A 21,091-nucleotide genomic window follows, 5' to 3' on the forward strand; every position below is an offset into this window, starting at 1 on the left:
TTAAGTCAAGTATTGAAAAAAGAGTGTGGGTGTGAAGCCCTTCAGAGAAAGCATCCAGGTTATCTGTTGAAAGCCTCAGTCTCATTTGGTTGTCTGGAAGCCAAGTAATTCTTACTTGGAAACTCTGATGACGATGCATGCAAGTTGGGACATGGTTTACTTCCTTCATTTTAAGTCTAGATGACTTTCCCAGGAAGAACTGGCTTGTGATCCATCTATGCAGTGCCACTCCCTGTCTTTTGTGCAGAGTGGATTTGGTCATTGCAGTTCTTTGGAATAGTCATTTGGGGTTAATTATTTTGGGTGAATTGGAATGATCTTATCCCTGCTTAACTGTAGTCTAAAACAGTATCTTGGCAATCATCTATGTCATTCTGGAGAGAATATATTGCTATAGATTCTGCCTTGAAATGTTACCTGAAGGGCCTTCAGATGACCATATTTTGTTGAGTTTTAACTCCTTGGAAAATTCTTCAACTCATTCTCACTTCAAGTTTCAGCCAATGTATCTAAGTAGAAAATTTGCCCAAGAAACTAAGCTCTATTAATTAATTAATTCAGTTTGTGATATTCCTTCTGTCACCAACTTGCTGAGAAATTATGTAACATAGTCAATTAAAAGAGAAAAAGTGTTAGAGATTTAGAAATAAAAAGTATAAGAAGAGTTATAAGCTTAAGTGATTTTGCATTAGCAATCCTAGTACAAATGACTAATGACTTCATTGTTCGTTATATTTGAATCTGTTGTTTGAGGCCAGTGACTAATAAAGATGAACACCGTAAAAGATCAAGAATTGTTAATAATTAGGATCCTGGTGTAGATACTTTATGGAGGACAATGATTTCTTAATTTTAAGATAAATCCTTTGCCATGATTAGAGCAATTAAGTATGAACAACATATTGAATGAGTTCCTACTAGGAGCTGCCACCCAATGAAATTCACTCATACTTGTGAAATTAAGTGCATAATTGAGGACGGTAAATAATTTAACATTTCAGTTAAAAGTTAAAACCAGCAGACGATTACAATGAACCAAGAAGCATAAATATTATCCTAATAAGTGAATTTGCCATTTTCTCATCTATAAAAGGCATGGGCTGATAGTCTTCAGATAAGAAAACATAATCATGATGATAAAAATAGTTGTAATAATGATTATAATTGCTATTCTTAATATTTTTGCTATTCTTAATATTTTTGTTATGCTTAATATTTTATATCACTTAATTCTCAAAGTAATTTTATGTAGCCATATGAAGATAGTATATTATACAGCCATATCTCTAACTACATTTATGTACATACATAATATTAGAAACAATTTTATAATCAGAGTGGCTAAGTGTAAGTCCAAGAAAATATTTAATTGCTTTATTGGTTTGGGTTGTATTTTGAGTTCTGTTTTCTCCTCCTGATCTAATACAGGAAAATTCACTAAGCTGTGTCAAATTAATTCCAAAATAAGTAGCTAAAGATTAAAACTAAAATGTCAAGCTGGCTGTGGTAAAAAGTGAACATAGCTAGTTTAGACTCCATATGAACATTTAAATTAATTTTATTTCTGGTAGTAAAGCTAAAGGCATAACATACATTGTTCCCTAGATCATAAATATTTGCAAAATTCCTCTAGCAATTTAAAGGAAAGGCACCGGCTTCAAGAAAAACTAACCATCGTAATCATCTTAATGGACATTTCCCATGATAACATAGTCCATCTAAACCGTTTTCTCTACTAAATAAGGGACAGAGAAAACTGTCACACTGTTCAGTAGAAACTTAGCAAATACTCAACTTTAAATGCTTTATATTTGGCCAGAGGAATTTGATTTCATCCAGTATATTTCTGTAATATTATAATCCAGGTAATTCATTCGGGTAAACATTGTGGAAATCACAGAGTGGTTGATTTAATACCCTGAGGAGAGCCTGGATGGCTGTCATGTTTTGTTTTACTTAGTTCATTAAAGCCAGTATATTATTTGCGTACAGATCTTGTGGAAGCCAGGGACAGTGATTCATACAGTGAAACATGAAACTAGCATACATTTCCTGAAATTCCACCTATTCCATGAAATCGTTTATATTAACTGATCAGAAGTGACAGATTTCCTAGCTAAGAAAGCACTGTCATTTCCTCTAAGTTCACTTTTCCCCTCAGCATAAGGGTTATAACACACTTTCTTCATATGTCGTTTGAACAGCGTTAGGCCTGATAACTACATAGGGACAAATGGACAATCTGAGGGATTTTTGTTTTGCCTCTTAGACTGTAAGTTTGCCAGAAACACAGTCATCACTGTTCATCTTCTGTTTTTGACTCAGCCTTGCTTTGCCGACGGTCATTCATATTGAGAGTGATGAGGATGATAGTGAGGAAATGGCAAAAATACCTGCGTAAATGGAGGAGGATAATAAGGTACATATTCAGAGTCCTTTTGCTGAAAAGCCTAAGGTAAGGGCAACGCAGGCAAATAATTTTAGATAAAGTGGTGAAGGGCTTTCTTTGACCTGCCTACTGAGGATTTATCTCTGAGAGGCTATAGAATGGAATTAGATCATCATTTCTTTAGATTCCTTGTGTTAGGTTTATGACTTTGGGCAAGTTATTTAACCTGTATGAGACTCAAGTTCCTCATGATAAATAAGAACAACCTTACAAGATTGATAGGAAGCTGAGAACCTCTGTTATTAGGCTGACAAATAAAATGATTGTAACATTCTTGGTACTAGATCTGGTACTAGAGACTGGCACCTTAATAAGTGATATCTACTGTTATTGGGAATCAAAAACCTATATTTAATGCCACGCAAGGCGATATACGATTCAGAGTTAGGTCCTAATGATATCTACCCTCAATTTTGTGTTTACCTTGTGTCAAACAGTGTATTATTATAACTACTATCTCATGCTTTACATGAACGCCCCATTAAGTATTTATTAAGTGGATTACATAATTAATGAAGATGAAAGACAAAGAGTAAACCCCAGGCCCTGTGTCACCATCCTCTGTTAACTTACCCCCAAAGAGTTTTCACATCCAACAGAAATCTAAAATCTTTTTTTCCTGATAAAAAACTTGGCATTATTTTTCGAACATCATCTTTCTCTTCAAAATCCTACCAGTAATTCGGGGTAGGTAAACACAAACTTCCACTTTGAACCTGATCAGGTGCATTTTTTAAACATTATAGTTAAACATTTGTGGATTTCTTTTTAAATGGGGACTTTTTTGAAGTAATGAATTTGTTCCCTTCAATTTTAGGAAAAATCTCTAATACTTAAAATAGTGTCTGGCACATAATAGGCATTCAATAAATATTTGTTCAAGTCATTCCTCAGCGTTCTGAGCGGTCTGCTATCTTCTCTGCTTTTTTTCACCCACCCTCCACCTCTGGCAACCACCAATCTGCTCTCTGTATCTTCTTTTTTCTTCTACATAATCTCCCTAGTTCATCCACCCTACGACTACCATGCTAATTTCACAAACTCTTTGAGCCTCAGTTTCCTCTCCCTTAAAATAAAGAAAATAATGTCCTTCCTAAAATTTTCTTGGGATGATTAAATGAGACAATAAAACATTAGGTATATGCAGCAAAATGAATGCCTATCGCATGGTAGTCAACCGATATTTGGAAGTATTATTATTGTTAAGCATGCATTGCTGACTTCTAAATCTCTATCAGCAGTGCAGACCACTTTCCGTCTCCAAACACATCTAACTTTGTGTGACTCACCTCCACTTGGATTTTCACCAGCTGCCTCAAACACAGCGTGTACAGAACACATCTCCACATCCTCACAGGATCCCTCCTTTGTCCCATCACCATATTTTCTATTTCCACTAAGTTCCACAGTTGCCCCAGTCAGAAATCTGGAAATCATTCTAGATATCTTCCTTCTCCGGCATCCAAAGAGTCCCAAAGTCCTGATGAGTCCACCTTCTACTCACCCTTGAATCCATGTACCTTTGCATGCATCTTGTACATCTCCATGCAGTGCTTTCTCTCATGACTGTTGCAAGAAGCCACCTATACATGTGGTATCTGAATCTCTAGTTTCAGTCCCCTCCAGTTCATCCTCTAGACCATCAGTCCCCAACCTTTTTGGCACCAGGGACCAGTTCCGTGGAAGACAGTTTTTCTATGGACAGGTTATGGCCGGGGGTAGGGGGGGTGCGGAGAGGTGGGAGGGGATGGTTCAGGCAGTAATGTGAGCAATGGGGAGCCACAGAGGAAGCTTCCCTCGCTCTCTGCTCACCTCCTGCTGTGTGGCCCGGCTCCTAACAGGTCCCCAGGGGCTGGGGAACCCTGCTCTAGGCTGCTTCCAAAGAGAGGCTGTTGAAACGCAAATCTGAGCATGTCAACCCTTCCTTCAGGCTCAATCCCACTTCCTTACCCTGGACCATCTGGTCCTGGATTTGTTCCTCAGCCTCATCTTTTTACCCTGTGCTTTCACCAGGTCAGGCAGCATGCGCCTCCCCTATGCTATGTGCTGTAAGCCTACAAATCTTTGCACAATCTCTCTCCTCTTGCTCTCTCCACACATAACGTTCTTCAAAATTCAACTCCTATGTCACTTCCCTAGTAAATCTTTCTTTCCACACCAGTCACAAACCACCAAAACTGCTGTCTCCTCCCACTGCAGGCTGAGCAGGTCCTTTCCGAGTGCTCATCTAGTTTCCGTACCGATGAGATGATAGCCCCTCTGATTCTGCAACTATCTTTCTTTCAGTCTCCCAAGTGATGAGTACCTTAAGGGTAGAGACTTTTTCTTTTGAATTAGTACCCAGGATGTTGCCAGAGACATAACCTGTGCTTTGTAAATGATTATTACATAAAAATAATATATGCCTCTTTAAATTTTCTGCTCTTAATTAAATCTCTTTTTAACTAGTGGAAAAAATGCAGAATTTGGAGTTCGAAGACCTGTAATCAAGTCCCAACTGTGCTACCTACTAGTTGGAGGCCTTGAACAAATTAGTTAACCACTTCAAATTTATTACATCATGGTAAGGATCAGATATGACCACGGATGTAAACTTTGTAAATAGTAAAGGACTTTGAAAACACAACAAATTATAAGTAAGATGCAGAAATGAAATACACTGTAACTCAAGACGAAATTATGACATTGAGACCAAACTTTAATAATTGGAGCTATACACTCTGCAGGTGTCTAGGTGTCTTTCTTGGGAAACATGTAGCACAGGTATACAGATACCTATGTACAAACCTGGATTCTACTATTAAATCTTCTTGGTTGTGTGCATTTCGTAAGTTACTTAGACGTCTTAGGCCTTAATATTCTCATATGTAAAATGGAAATGGTAATAGAATTTCCTCACAGAATTTTTGTGAAGATTAGATGCGTTAAGACCTATAAGACACAGCAACTAGAACATCATAAGTACTGAAAAAATGTATGCTTTTATTATTAAAAGCCCTTCTTTGTCCTATGAACACAAGAAAACCATTCTGTTTAAAATGTTTAAGTTGTAAGAACCTCATGGTCAAATGTTGCTAAGACTAGAATCACTGAGTGTAGAAGCAGATTGGAATGTTAATGGATGCAACACCAAGACCCAGAAAATACAAAGAGAGCAGTAACTGTCAGGAGGATAAATGGGAAGTGTACTTATAATAACTAATAGAGGTTAATTCATGATTTTATTTATATCAATTTTCCCAATGTTCTTTTCAAAGAATTTGGTAACTCACAGTTAAACCTGACTCATTCTTCTGCTGAAGTTCATCCTAAACTCTGCCACATTATAAACTCACTACTATTACAAACACACACATTGTCTCACATTTTAAAAACACTACTCTTACTTTATTTGCTTAAAAATTTTTTTTATTGTTTCCCACAATGTACAAGATAAAAGCCAGATTTTGAGTTGATGTTCAAGGGCCTCCATCCCTGGGCCACCCCCTCCCAATCTGAATCTACTGCTCCTGATACAACCCTGTGAAGATGTTCTGTGAATTCCTGCTTCCTAATCTTTGTTCACGCCAACCCTCACTACTTAACCTCTCTTGATGTCCTTCCTCCCTCTTTCTACATTTCCAAATTCTACCCATCCTTCTCTGACCCCAGTAGCCACTGGTTACGGCTAATCTCCTCTGCTGCTGATGATGATAGTAATTGACATTGATTGAGTGCTTACTGTGTGCCACGTACCAAGCTAAATGATTTATGTACGTTATCTCATTTAAGTGTTTTAACAACTCTACAGGGTAAGCACTGTTATTTGCATCTGAATGAAGCTGAGGCACAGAGACGTTCTGTAACTTGACAAGGTCACACACACAGTAGTGCCTTCATTTGAGAAAATGACTGCCAACCTCCAAATCTGTGCTCTTAACTACTAGGTTGTGCTCTGTCCTACTGTCCATATTGATTGGCCTCTTTAGTTTTGATGTTTGCCTTTCACTGCTTTGTATCGTTAGCTAACTCTTCTGTATATGTTTGCTCTCCCATTGAGATGTTTAATCTCCATTTACCTCCCCAAATCTATTCTCTGCTTTGCTCTGGGTCTTAAAAGAGTTAATGTTTGGGCTGCATCATCCAATTCTGTGACCTCTGGCTTTCTGATGGCTTGGGCCAATGGAAGACATGAGCAATAGACCAGATGTTTGGGAAGAGAGAGGTGGAGTAAACCTCCTACTCATCGCTGCTCCTTCCCTGCCTCACTAAGTTTCTCTACAACAACAACTCCTACTGGGGGGCCTTCTCCTAGATCTGCAGGGCCCCCATGTTCTGGTTACATTGACCTCCTTGTTCATTCAGGCCCAGTGGTGGTAATAACTTCCAGCTGTTCCTAGTCATCTTGGTGTTTCACCATTCCTTGTTGGTTTCCTTAATCTTGATCATACCACTATAAATAATCCTTTCTTCAAACCAGTTTCAGTTAACTATTTTAAAATACGCCATCTGATTCCTTACTGAAACCCTTATGAATCCATCACCACCTCAAATTGTGAAAGAAAGTCTTAAATGGAGAAGTCCTAAATCAATAAATTTTGATCATCACTCCCATTAGTGAGGGAGTATGTGTATGTATGTGTATACAATGAAATTAACGTATGAATATGAATCTATAGCAATGACTATCTTTCTTCTGAATTTTTCTTATAGATCTTTATCACCTGTGCCCAGAAACTGTAATCACTTCTAAGCATCAAGTCATCATAAAAGAGGAATGTGTAGAAAATACTTGGGAAGTTTTAATTTGACATTTTACAAGTATTTCCTGAAAACTGCCTTTTTTCCTTCTAGATTACTTAATGATCTAAGATCTTCCTGATAGGTAAAATGTGTATTTTAGATATAGATTAGTCTGTCGTGGAACAGGGCAACATTTGCCCTGGATCTCACCAAGCATCAACGTATGTATGAATCTGAGTCTGTGTGTCTCTTGAGTTGTGAGGGGTGCTTTCCCTTGGGGTTATGAACCACCCTTCTCTAGGAGGTTGTTCCAAATGCTAGTTATTCCTGAGCCCATCCTTCCTGTCAGACACAGCTCGTGCTTATGATGATGATCTAAGGGGGCTCTCCCTTTCCAGCTCCATTTATGGAGTGACATTTATGAACATTCCGTTCAAACTAAAGCTTACTTTTTTCCATCAAAAAGATAACCTGAATTTGGAAAAATCAACAATGGCAGTAAACAAATGCAAGGTTTATCTTTGGAATTAAGGAAGGATTTCCAATTGGCTGACTTTCTACCATAAAAGCATTGATTGCATTCTTGTATCTAGACAGAGCTATTACCATACAAAGAAAGCACACCTGTGAAAAGAAAAACATTTTCTGATATTTGTGGCAGTAAAACTTTATTTTTTTATTTATTTTTTTTGCAGTACGCGGCCCTCTCACTGTTGTGGCCCCTCCCGTTGCGGAGCACAGGCTCCGGACGCGCAGGCTCAGCGGCCACGGCTCACGGGCCCAGCCGCTCCGCCGCATGTGGGATCTTCCCGGACCGGGGCACGAACCCGTGTCCCCTGCATCGGCAGGCGTACTCTCAACCACTGCGCCACCAGGGAAGCCCAAACTTTATTTTTTTAAACTCTAGGCCAGTCTATTTATATTAATCTGTGGAAATGAAAAAGTGAAAATTTTTCAGGAGAGAAAAAAAAATCTGTGCTTCAAGCTACTCTCAGCAATTTAGAGAATGTGTGATACTCACAGATAGAGAAAACACTATTAGCTGGGCATTGATACAGGCCAATACAGTTTCTCCTGCTTCTTCCCCCCTTATCAATCTTTCCAAGATGGTAGAGCCATGTTTTAACTAGAGCAAATAGTCCAAAAAGGAGTGTGACAATAGGTCTGCTTCCCCAGCCGCAACCTTGTCTGGTTCAGGCATCCCTGCCCATCTCCCTGCCTCATGGGCAAGGGTAGCTTTGAATCTGGGGGTGAGGAGTTTATTGAAGGATTATTTTTGGATAACTGAGACAGGTGAAGGGTTGATTTGGTGCTATTTTCTTTTCCTGTAAGAATGAGGATAGAACCTAAACACTGAGTTTGATCATCAAACTCAAAAAATTCAAGTACTTACGGCTTTATAAACAATTATTAGGTGCCTATGTTTTATAGAAAATGTGTTTAGTGACTTCATTTGTTCTAATAGTTGCAGGGGAGCTGGAAATCTGTTTCTTTTGAGGGGGAGAAAGCAGCAAGAACGTAAGAACCCTTTCCAGATTCGCATTGCTGGGGAAGGATAGTTAGGCATGGTGCAATCAGTAATTCCTCAAACATAATAATTAGATGAGAATCAACCCAGCTTTCTACCCCCATGTACTAGGTAGCTTGAGGTTGTGTATCATGAGCCAGGTACAGACAACCATGATTTTCCACAGTCAGGACAATAAGACCTAGCAAATTAATTAGGAGAGCCCCATGGTGTCCTAAGGATGTGAGTAAGGATACTCTGCGTTCAAGATCTGACCTCTCACTTCTACAGACCTGGAACTTCACTAATTAACATACCTAGGATCTATCAGATCTGAAGATAGCAATTCTCAACCTACGTTGTGCAACAGAAGCGATCATCAGCAGAGGTTTAAAAATTTACACATAGCCTGATGTCACCTCCTGAAATTCTGTATCAGTGGATCTAGGGTGGAACCTTTTTGAGTCTCCCTCTATTTTTAAGCTTTTGAGTGCTTCAGACACAGCCAAAGTTAAGAATCACTGTCCTAGAACATACCACTTAACCTGCCCAAAGTCTTGAGAGCAAATGTTTATGAAGATATTAAATTAACCTTTCCTTCCCACCCTTTCTCCATCCTTTCTTTCCATCCTCAATATTAACTGAGCACATACTATGTGCCAGATACATCATAGGCACATCCCTGACACCAGTTATACATCCAGGTCCAATGGTCAACATTTTCTCTTTCCAAAAGGAGAATTTACTTGGAAAGGCAAATGAAAGTTCAAAAATTACTTGGTAAACAATGAAGTCATTGATTAGTTTAACAAGAATTTGTTAAGTCTTTACTATCTACTCATCAGAATAAATGTTACTGAGTGATTTTTTTTTTTTTTTTTTTTGCGGTACGCGGGCCTCTCACTGTTGTGGCCTCTCCCGTTGCGGAGCACAGGCTCCGGACACGCAGGCTCAGCAGCCATGGCTCACGGGCCCAGCCGCTCTGCAGCATGTGGGATCTTCCCGGACCAGGGCACGAACCCGTGTCCCCTGCATCGGCAGGTGGACTCTCAACCACTGCGCCACCAGGGAAGCCCCTGAGTGATTTTAAGAGAATTTTATTTTACTACAGTTGCTGGATGTGTCTCTCTTTACTATCCTAAGATATTCCCTACCTGCCAACACCATCAATGCATTGTGTTGGCAAGAAAGTGTAGCCATATTTAGGATAGCAACTGGAGAAATTACAAACATTTGTACCACCTTTGCCAGACTGTGAAAACTTTTTTTTGCATTTAATATACACAACATCCTTTCCTCATTTCAAAATAATTTCATAACTTCTTATCTTTCCTTAGTTTGCAAGTCTTACTGTTATTACTTAGAGAGGAAAGCATCTTCTTCATTAAATTGCAAGTCATTTTCTCAGGCGGCACGTCCAGGAAGGTTTCTTACACCCAGATACTCCTATGTTCAGAATGACAAGTAAGTAGGGGCCTCAGTTTGAGAGGCTGGACCTCCCCTATCCTGGATGGGTTCTCAGTAACATCAGGTTGAAGCAATTGAAATGCATTTTATTTGGGAAACTGTAGCATTCTGTCCAGTTGGGCTACTCCAAGAACAGATTCTACCATAGCTTAGATTCTACCCCAGTGTGTCCCTCCTCTTAGAAGTCAACCATGACTTCCAAACTTATGAGAAGTTTCACTCATATTTTCTCCACTTTATAAATGTATTTCCTTTATTTTAGCTATCCCCTACTGATGATGGTTCTCAACATAAATCCCTAACCCAGACCTCTTTCCTGAAATCTAGCCTCAAATCCAGCTATTTACTGTCATCTCTGACCCCAAAGATTCACTTAACACATCCAGATAGAATTAATCTTCCCTCCAAAAGTGCTCTTCCTCCTATATTCCCTGCCTTGGCTGGTGGAATGCAGAACACCCAATGTCTCAAGGCAGAAATCTAAGGGGCATTTTAGATGCCCCTCACTCCGTTCTATTTCTTCTTCTCCCTGTTTATCCCCCTCAATAAATCATCATCATCACTTTTGAATCCACCTTTTTTTAAATTGAAGTATATAGGTAATATACTGTGCCAATCTCTGCTGTACAGCAGTGACTCAGTTATACACAGAGACATTCTTTTTTTAGTATTCTTTTCCATTATGGTGTATCCCAGGAGACTGGATATAGTTCCCTGTGCTATACAGTAGGACCTTGCTGTTTATCCATTCTAAATCTTATAGTTTGCATCTACCAACCCCAAATTCCCAGTCCATCCCTCTCCATCCCCCCTCCCCCTTGGCAACCACAAGTCTGATCTCTATGTCGTGAGTCTGTTTCTATTTTGTAGATAGGTTCATTTGTGTCATATTTTATTTATTTATTTTTGCGGTATGCGGGCCTCTCACCGCAGGCTCAGCGGCCGTGGCTCACGGGCCCAGCCGCTCCGCGGCATGTGGGATCTCTCCGGACTGGGGCACGAACCCGTGTCCCCTGCATCGGCAAATGGACTCTCAACCACTGCGCCACCAGGGAAGCCCATGTGTCATATTTTAGATTCCACATATAAGTGATGGCGTATGGTATTTGTCTTCTCTTTCTGACTTACTTCACTTAGTATGATCATCTCTAGTTGCATCCATGCTGCTGCAAATAGCATATTTTGTTCTTTTTTATGGCTGAGTAGTATTCCATTGTATATATGTACCACATCTTCTTTATCCCTTGAATCCACCTTTTTAACATCCCTCATATGCATCCTGTTCTTTCCACTGCAACTGCCTTAGTATAGGGCCTTGTTAACGCTTGCAATAGTATCATAATTGGTTTCTCTACCATCCTTTCCTCCCTCAGTTCAGCCTCAACAGAACCACAACAATAATGTTTCTAAAATAAAGTTTGATCATGTTTCTCCTTGCTCAAAAATCTTCCCTACCTATCATCGGTTACAGGATAAAGATAGGAAATACAGAGAACAACACATGCATAAACAGAAAGGCATAAAACCATGTGGAATATACAGGGGAAACAAGCATTTGGATAGTGTCTGAGCCCATGAGTGTGAGGTGGAGGATGGAGAACGGAGGAGGGGCCAGACCATCCACAGCTGCCCAGATATCTGCTGTTCCTTCTTCCTGGGATGCCTTGACCTACTCCCTTCATTGCCAGCTCAGAATTGACTTGTGCAAAGCCTTCTCCGGCACCGGTGCACGGAAGTTAATCACTCCTTCCTCAACACTAATGCTGTGTCTTCTACTGTTGCTATTGTGCTAATCACAATTTAATATAATTACTTGTTCCCATATCTGTCTTCCCTTTAGGAAAAGAACCATGTATTATTCATTCCTAAATCCTCATATAAGAAACTTCCTAGCACATAGTGATCCCCCAATAACTGATCTCTTTCCCTCTGCTTTCTTCTCTTCAATTTCATAAGAATGCAAGCAAGAGATAATAAAATCTGAACCAAGAGAGATGTGGGAATACAGAGGTAGAAATAAATGTTTAGCACTATTTAAGAAATTGAATAGACTTAGTCATTAACTAAAATAGGTAAGAAATGATTGACAGACTTCTTCCTAAAGAAAGTAAGGAAGAAAAGCTCATCTTCCTTATCTTCAGTTATATCATATAACTTTCAGTTATTTGGGATTTTAATTATATTGTTCATTTAGTTCTTATAGCTTGTGGTGAATCTAACATTAAGTTTGCACTGAATCACATTAAATTTCGTTATGAATATTTTTGACACATTTTCAATGTTTTAGTATAATTTTTAGAGATAGCTTTAAAAAAAAGAAGTGGGATTCAAGATAAACTTTAACAGAGTACAGATGAATTTCAAAGCAACAAAATAACAAGTCAGAAAAGATAATTCTACTAGAATGTTACCAGAATTTGGACAGGTTATATTAAAACTCAACATAGAGGGACTTCCCTGGTGGTGCAGTGGTTAAGAATCCGCCTGCCAATTCAGGGAACACGGGTTCGAGCCCTGATCCAGGAAAATCCCACATGTTGCGGAGCAACTAAGCCCGCCTGCGCTCTAGAGCCCTTGGGCCACAACTACTGAATCCCGTGCACCTAGAGCCCATGATTTGCAACAAATAGAAGCCACCGCGATGAGAAGCCCGCGCACTGAAACGAAGAGTAGCCCCCACTCGCTGCAACTAGAGCAAGCCCGTGCGCAGCAACGAAGACCCAGTGCAGCCATAAATGAGTGAATGCATGCATGAATGAACGAATGCCAACAGAGATCACAATTGAACATAGAGAAAATAATACAGGTGAGGACGAGAGTACTCTTTGAATGGGGAAAAATGTCTTCCAGGCCATCTCAGTAGTCAAACTGGCCACAAACCACATGAATCAAGTGTCAGCCTCCCTTGCAACAAAGACAGTACTCGGTCCAGAAAGGGACACGTCCCTTCCTGAGGAAGTGGGCTCCCATTCATGGCAGGGCTGGTGGAGGGAAAGTCCTATAAGAGGCAGAGGGCATGGAGCCAGAAACAATTTTCTATTGCAAGAGAGAGGGTGAATTTAGCAATATCCACCATGCCTCGAAGTTTGAGTCTTCGAGAATCTGACCTGCTAGTCCTGAGCTCTTCTGTAAGCTATTCATCCTGACTCAAGAATGAGAGCCATGTAAAATATATAAGCTAAAAGGATACATTCTTACCTGGTCTCTCCTCCCTTCTCAGCACACAACCATTGAATCCATGCCAGAAGGAAAACTCTTTTTCCTCCCATCATATCCCTCTACTGCTGGGAATAATTTTAGGAACTCTTTCAGTCCTCAGCCATTGAACCAGTCATGACTGCAAGATGGGTAACCTCTATGAGGCAGCAAAATGGATACTGACATCACACTCACTGGATCATGATTTAGCTCCTCCATGTCAGTGTCTGTCTTTAGACACTCACTGGCCTTCCAGCACCCACTATGGCTGTGGATTGGAGGTACAAAGATTCTTCTTTCCACTACCCAGTTGATTGTCCTTTATATCCATGCAAAATCATTGCCCTGAGACAGAGGCTGCAGTGACCAACAGGGCACTTGGGGTTGCCCTAGCATCTCAACCCTTACTCTGGGCCCCCAAAAGCCCTCTGCTCTCTGATGTCCAGGTGCCAGCAATTTTTCTCATAGGCAGAAATGAGAAAACTTCTTTGGTTCTGGCTTTCTCCTCCCCCCTCTACCAAACATGTAGAATTACTTCAAAGCTTTACCGAGGCCAGGTCTCCGCAACAGGCACAAAGAATCAAACAACTTACTACTTAGGTGATCTAAGAGCTGCATAAAAGTTGCATTAGAGTCATGTGCATTAAAGCAAGAAAACCTGTAATAAAACAGTTTTGCCCTGTATCTTTAGTTTTATATTTTAATAAATATTATAAATTTACAAGGAATAAAACTGACTAAATGTGAATATAATTAAATATGATTTTAGCCAATTTAAACAGAAGATTATACAAAGGTAGTCATGTCGTATATTCAGATGGGCTGAGAAAATGTAGCTCTGTAATTTTGTCTATAATTAACGTAGTTTTATTCACAACTCCAAATGCTCTGTGGATAAAAACTAACTCAAATCTCAATCTAATTTCATATTAATAAACTTTGGTAATTAAAAAACATTGGGTAATAGTATCTCATTTTCATAAAAATGCTTGAACCTTCAGAGAGCCCATGCCCCTTAAGAGGATGTCCAAGTGTGTAGAAGGCGATGTGTGACTTATGTGTCCTTGTGGGATTAAGGCAAAAGGATATCCTGGTCTCATGCGGGTCCTTTGGCGAATGCTGGGAGATCTACTGTTTTTCAGAGCTGCCTGTTATCATCTGGAAACTGTTTGTCCTGATGGTTGCCATGCTTAGCCTGCTGCAGGGGCAACTGAGAGCTGGCATTCTCAGCTTCCATACAGCCTGCTAGAATGCTTTGGGTGATTGGCCCCTACTTCTTCCTCACCTCCTCTAATGAGTCTGCGGGCTCAGCAGTTCACCCCATGGCCTCTGGACAATAGTTCCATCTTCCAGCTCAGTAATTCTCTATTCAGTTGTATTCCATCTGCTGATGAGACAATCAACCAACATTTATTTTCAAGTATTACCTTTTAAATTTCTAGACATTCTATTGTTTTTTAAATTCTGCTTTTTCCTTATTCATATTTTCAACTTCTCTTTTATTTCTTCAAACAATATATTAAGTATAGTTCATACTCAGCATCGGACAAATCAAACTGGTTAAGTCTTTCAAAGTCTATTGCCAGTATCTGCTCTTTGAAGTTCTCTTTTATGTTACTTCTTAATGTGTTTTGTGATTTGTGACTGTGAGCTGCTCACTTTCCTTAAAACTTTTCCCATAAGAATCCTTTGAGGCTTGGATTGAACATCCAGTTCTCTAGAGTAGATTTGTATCTATTTCTGCCAATTACCTGGAAGTGCTACAAACTGGAAACTATTTAAATTAAATCCTCAGCTTGAAAGTATGAATTCTAACAGCTAATCTTTCCAAAACATGATTATGAATTCTCAGTGAGATTTTTTTTTTCCTCCTTTCTAGAACCAAAAGTTAGAGAGCAAGTTATTTTTTTTTTTTTACCTCTTCTGTACAGTGGGGTTTATTTCTTATTCACAGTCATAGGGATGCATTTTGGCATTTGTTGACCTTTCAGGATTTCTGGTTTCTCTTTTATGTGCTTGGTGAATTTCTTTCTTTTGTGCCAGCTCAGTGAAACATTTTTCTTCTATTCAAGAATTTGTTTTGATCAGGAGTGTCATGGAGGATATCTACTCCAGCATGCTACTGGAAATACCAGCAGCCCTTTTTCTATCATAAACAAGAATAAACATTTGCTGGGTTGAGGCTGTGGATCCTGGAGCTTTGGAACCAAACAGATCTAGGTTAGAATTCCAGCTCTTTGACCTACTACTGTATGACGTTAGGCAAATTTCTTACACTTTTTAAGCTCTACTTCCCTCATCTATTAAATGGAGATTATAATAAAGTCAGCTCTCAGGTTAATAAAAGAATTAAAGGTATTGTATTTGTAAAGCACTTAGCAAGCTGCCTGGAATCTATTCAGTGATTAATAGCTATTTTGATTATTAACTTTATAAATTTTCTCCATGCATTTAAATTTTTCATAAAATAATTTCAATTAATTAAACAAATATTTATCTGATGACTACCATGTTCTAGAGTTCAAATAGTGAATAAGACAAACTCCCTACCCTTTGATACTTATATTCTAGTAGGAAAGACATTCTAGAGATTCCGGTAAGTAAATAAACATATATAATATCAGGTGCTAATGGCCACAGAGAAAAATAAAGCAGGTTAGGAGATAGAAAATGATTGTGTAGGATACAGATGCAGTGCTATTTTAAATAATATGGTCAGATAAGGCCTCTCTGAGGAGAAAATAAGTTGAACTAAGTCCTGAATGAAGTAAGACAATAAGCCATGTAGAGGAGAAAAGCCTCCTGGGCAGAGAGAGAAGTATAAGTACAGGACTTTGAGTCAGAAACATGCTTGTCCTGGTGGGGACCATCGGGATAGTGAGGATGACTGGAAGAGAATGATGAGAACTGAGGTTGGAGAGATTGGTAAGGGACCAGATCACATAGAGCCTTGTGAGTCACGACAGGGACTTTGGATTTTATTCTGGATATAATGGCAAGTCACTAGAGTATTTTGTACAAGGGAATGACACGGTCTGATGCATATTTTAATAAGGCCATTCATAATGTGTGGGGAGTAAACAATGGAAGTAGGGCAAGTTAAGCTGATGGAAAGCCAGTTAGGAAGCTTATTGCCAATCTACAGCGAGACAAAGGAGGTTTGGGCCAGGCTGACGGTGGTAGGCATGCTAAAAGGAGGGCATGACTTGAACGTAATGCTCACGGGCTTTGGTGCTAGATTTGGATATAGAAAGACATAAAGGAGTGCAGGGTAATTGATATCTAACATTTGGGGCTGAGCCACTATGGTAAGTGAGATGGGGAAGAGTGGGAAAGCATTAAACTTGTTAGGCAAGGAAATCAAGTTTGGTTTTGTACACATTAAATTCGATATGTCTATTAGCAGAAATGTTGAATAGGAAACTGGATACTCATGAGTCTGGAGCTCTGAGGGTCTGGAGATAAAATCTGGGTCAGTAGCGTACGGGTGGTTTTTAAAGCAGTGAGACAGGATGACGTTGCCTAACGCTTGAGTGTAGATACAGAGGCAAATAGCTCTGAGGATTAAACCCTAGGATGCTCCAACATTTAGACACTTGACACTGAGCATGAGAGTCCGGTGAGGGTACAGGAAGATAGGGAGATCGGGGCATCTGATGTCATCGGAAGAAAATGTTTTTTAAAAAAGGGTTTGTAATCAACTGCTTCAAATGCTGCTAAGAAATCAGATAAGATAAGGGTTAAAAAGGGATTTTGCAATTGACATGATAGAAATTGTTGGTAGAAATTTTAAAAATGTTTGGGGTGACTTGAGGTGAAACAGTTAATATTGAAGCTCTTTGGGGGAGTTTTATACCAAAGAAGAAAAAAATAATGGGGATGTGGATTCCAGGAGCAGTTTTTACAAGATGGCAGATATCTTACTATGTTTGTATTTTGATGGACATGATCAGGTAAAGAAGGAGACATTAGTAATGCAAGAAGATGTGGGTGAAAATTGTAGGGAAAAAAGTCTCCGAGTGGGACAAGGAGGATGGAATCCAGAGCAGAGGTGGTTAACCTTGGAAGGAAGCACAGACAGTCCATCCCTCCCTTGCTTTATTCAGATCTCTGCTCAGACCTAATCAGGGATGTCTTCCCTGAACATTCCTCCCAAAATTGCACCTGCCTGCTGATCATAGCTTTGCTTTCCCTCATAATACCTTTCACGTCTAATATTATATTGAATATGTATTTGTTTATAAATTTATTGTTTGTCTTTTACCCAAGAATATAATCACCAAAAAAGGAAGGGACTTTGTTCACTTGTCTCCAGAACTCATAACACTGCCTGGTATAGAGTACCCTTCCTAAGTACTTGTGTATTAAATGAGTGAAACAGGAAGAAAAATAGAAAAATGTGTGTACAAATGCAAGTAGGTTCGTAGGTTTGGTGGAAGGAAGAAGAATTCTTTCTCTTCTCCTTACTTCTATTTTCTTAGGGTCATGAGAGGCAGAGTCACCAGTTTGGAAATGCAAAGAAAGTGTGAAATATTTCCCCCAGAGAATAGGAGGAATACACTACGAAACACAGCTGAATTAGACTATATAAGATCTGTGGTCAAAACTGTAAAGTGAGACCAGTTAGTACATTTGTGAGATTTCTAAAATCTGCCAGTTAAGGGCAGGCACAGAGAAGGTGGAGAATGGAATTTAATCATTGTCCGGATTTTTGCTGTAAGAGTATAACAGAGGGAGAGAGGGTTATATTAGTTTCCTGTAGCTGCTGTAAAAATGTTACCACAAACTTGGTGGTTTGACACAACAAAAATTTCTCCTCTCGCAGTTTGGGGGGGCCACAAGTCTGAACTCAAGGTGTCAGTAGGATTGGTTCCTTCCTGAGGCTCTGAGGAAGAAACCGTCTCACGTTTCTCTCCTACCTTCTGGTGGTTTCCAGTTCCCTGCCTACATCTTCACTGGACCTTCTTCCCTGTGTCTGTGCCTCTGTGTGTCCTTCTCCTCTTCCTATAAGGGCACCAGCCATTGGATTTAGGACCCAGCCTAATCTACTGTGTCCTCATCTTAACTGATTTCATCTGCAAAGACCCTATTTCCAAATAAGGTCATATTCTGAGGCTCTGAGTGGACATGAATGTTGGGGAGACACTATTCAATTCACTACTAGGGTTGAGGACATATGCAAAGACGTGATTATAGCCATGAACCAGAAACTCTAGTAGGGAAAGTGCTCTTGGGACACATAGTGGGGTGGATAATATAAGCACCGAAAAATGGTAGAGTCAATGAATGGATCAGTGGACCCTATATTGTCAAAGTAATACAGTACGGATACTCCAGTGAGTGGGTTGGAAAAGCAGCAGATGGTGAACAGACAGTGGGAAGCTTGAAATTCTGGAGGCAGTGCATGAATTGATAATGTCAAATTCTAGGGCATAACCATGGAAGAGGTTGGAGGAGGTGTCATAAAAAGGAAGAGGACATCGCAACTGAGGAGGTCAAGGAACTGTGGACAAGGTCAAGGACAGCACATTTAGCTAAATCATTGATGAGGGAGGGGGGTGGTAAAGTCCACAAGGATGGAAAGGCAGTAAGTGATGTGCTACAATCCTTAGTGACTGAGGAAGAATGACCAGGTTGTCAGTGAGTTACCTCAGTGAGGACAGATAGCAGCTGGTACCTTACGGCATATGAGCATGCAAAGAACTGGTGATTTGGAGGGAGGAGGAAGGAAGACACCCACCCACCCCCAGGTGCTGTGGGATTTAGGGCATGAGAACGTATCAGCCGCCCTCTAAGAGCAGGCTGCACCATCCTCAGAGAATATTCAGGTTTCAGGTAGAACAAGGGTGTTCAGAGCATAAGCTGAAGGTGCGGCGGATTCTGCCGACAACAGCATGGTGAAGGGGTTTGGAGAGTGGTCGGAACGTGCGAGACTGGATCAGAACGTGCACCACCGTGAGGCACAAGACGCTGGGGAGGAGGTTTGGCCAAGGAGACTTCTGGTGGTGATGGAAGTAAACAGGGCAGCACAGCCTTCCGTTTTAGGGACAGACTTTAATCTAGTGAATCCTTCTCTTAATTTGAGGGATGTGCTATCCCCTACCTTTTCAGTATTATTTATAATAACACTAGAAGGAGTATTTGTACCCCATCCCAAGTGTTGCACCAACTTCACCTTCAGATTGTATGTGGTTCCCTGTGTTTATAATACCTGTCTTTCACTGGAATGGGAGGGTTTTGAGTTGGACTCATGAGCTATCCAACTCCTTTAGTCATAGCACTTTGCACATAGTAGGAGGTTCAAAATGGCTGCATGGGTTGTGGCGATTTGAAAACCTAAAAATAAAACAGTTATCAGCTCTATGCCTCTCTGCTTTCCTTTGTCCTTTTTAGAAGTGGAGGGAGGAGCAGAGTGTTATGTTAAAAGATTTTTCTACCCTCATAACAGTCTCACAGCCTGTTTACATGTTCAGGGCACATCGTCACCATGTGACAGGACGTGTGTGCTCTAAAATGACAAAGTGTGTGGATCCTAGCCAGGAGGGTCAAGAAATTACTTCATAAACAAAGCTGTAAATAACATCTGGGCTGTCCAGATACCGGAGGACCTGGTAGCTTTTCCTTTCGGCTGTTTTGTTTGGTTGTGGCCATCTCCCTGTAGCCCCAAAGGAATCAGGGAGCCGCCATCTCAGCCCCAAATCGCTCCAAGCTAATTCTTGTTGCTGAGAATGTATGGCAGGCTGTCCCAGTTGGAAAACCAGACCCTGCGGGGTGAAATGACAGGAAACCAGTGAATCACAGCATGGAGGAAGAAAGCCAAAAGGTCCAAATAATCAAGATAAAGGCTTTGAACGCTGAAGGGGAAATAAAGCTTATACACATTTTTTAAATCTCAGATTACAGAAAATATGTGTTGAGAATAATAAAAATTTAAATTGATAAAAGACTTCTCATCTGCATCCCTCAAACCACAACTTTCCATGTAGACATTAGTCAACTTAGCCATCTGATATTCAATTCATATTCTTTCTACTGCAGTTGATTTGTAGACTATTATAATAACATCCTTTAATGTTACATCAAATGAACGGTAAAAGTGATTTTTTAATATATTGAAAGAAAACTTCATTATAGGTATGTATTGCAGAAAACTCTACCATGGCTATAGATGCAAACTTCTCAGCTTCCTTGATGACTCATGTAATGATCGTGCCTTTTCTGGATGGTGAAACCTGTTTGGACAGGGTGCGAGCTCTACTAAGGCAGCCATTACAGATAAAGGCAACTTTGAGAAAAAAGCAGTGGAACCTTACAATGTGGCTTGGCTTTTCCCTTTCTCTATGTCGAAAAGTAGAGCCAGAAAAAGAAGTTTTGCCAATAGCACACTGCACCTCAGTCATTGCTAGAATTACAGAACTGAGAAGAGGAAAGATTCAATGAAAAGCTGGGTGGGGCTCCAATGTCCCCATCATGGGCTGCAGACTCCATCTGGCTGTGTCTGTGTCGCTTGTGTACCTCAGTGCCGAGCTCTGGGCACCTGCCCCTGGGAAAGGTGCCGGAAGTGCAGCTGTCTTCACCAATGCTCATGACAAAAACTAATAGAATTGCAAAGAGAAATAGATGAATCTGCCATCACAGTCAGGGACTTCAGTGGTACTCTGGAAGCATTGCTTTGTCTCTGATTCAATTCCATTCAGCAGATACTGGTCGAATAACTACCATGTACCCTGTGAGACAACACAGATGCA

Source organism: Delphinus delphis, chromosome 14, assembly GCF_949987515.2.
Source record: "Delphinus delphis chromosome 14, mDelDel1.2, whole genome shotgun sequence".
Lineage (NCBI taxonomy): Eukaryota > Metazoa > Chordata > Mammalia > Artiodactyla > Delphinidae > Delphinus > Delphinus delphis.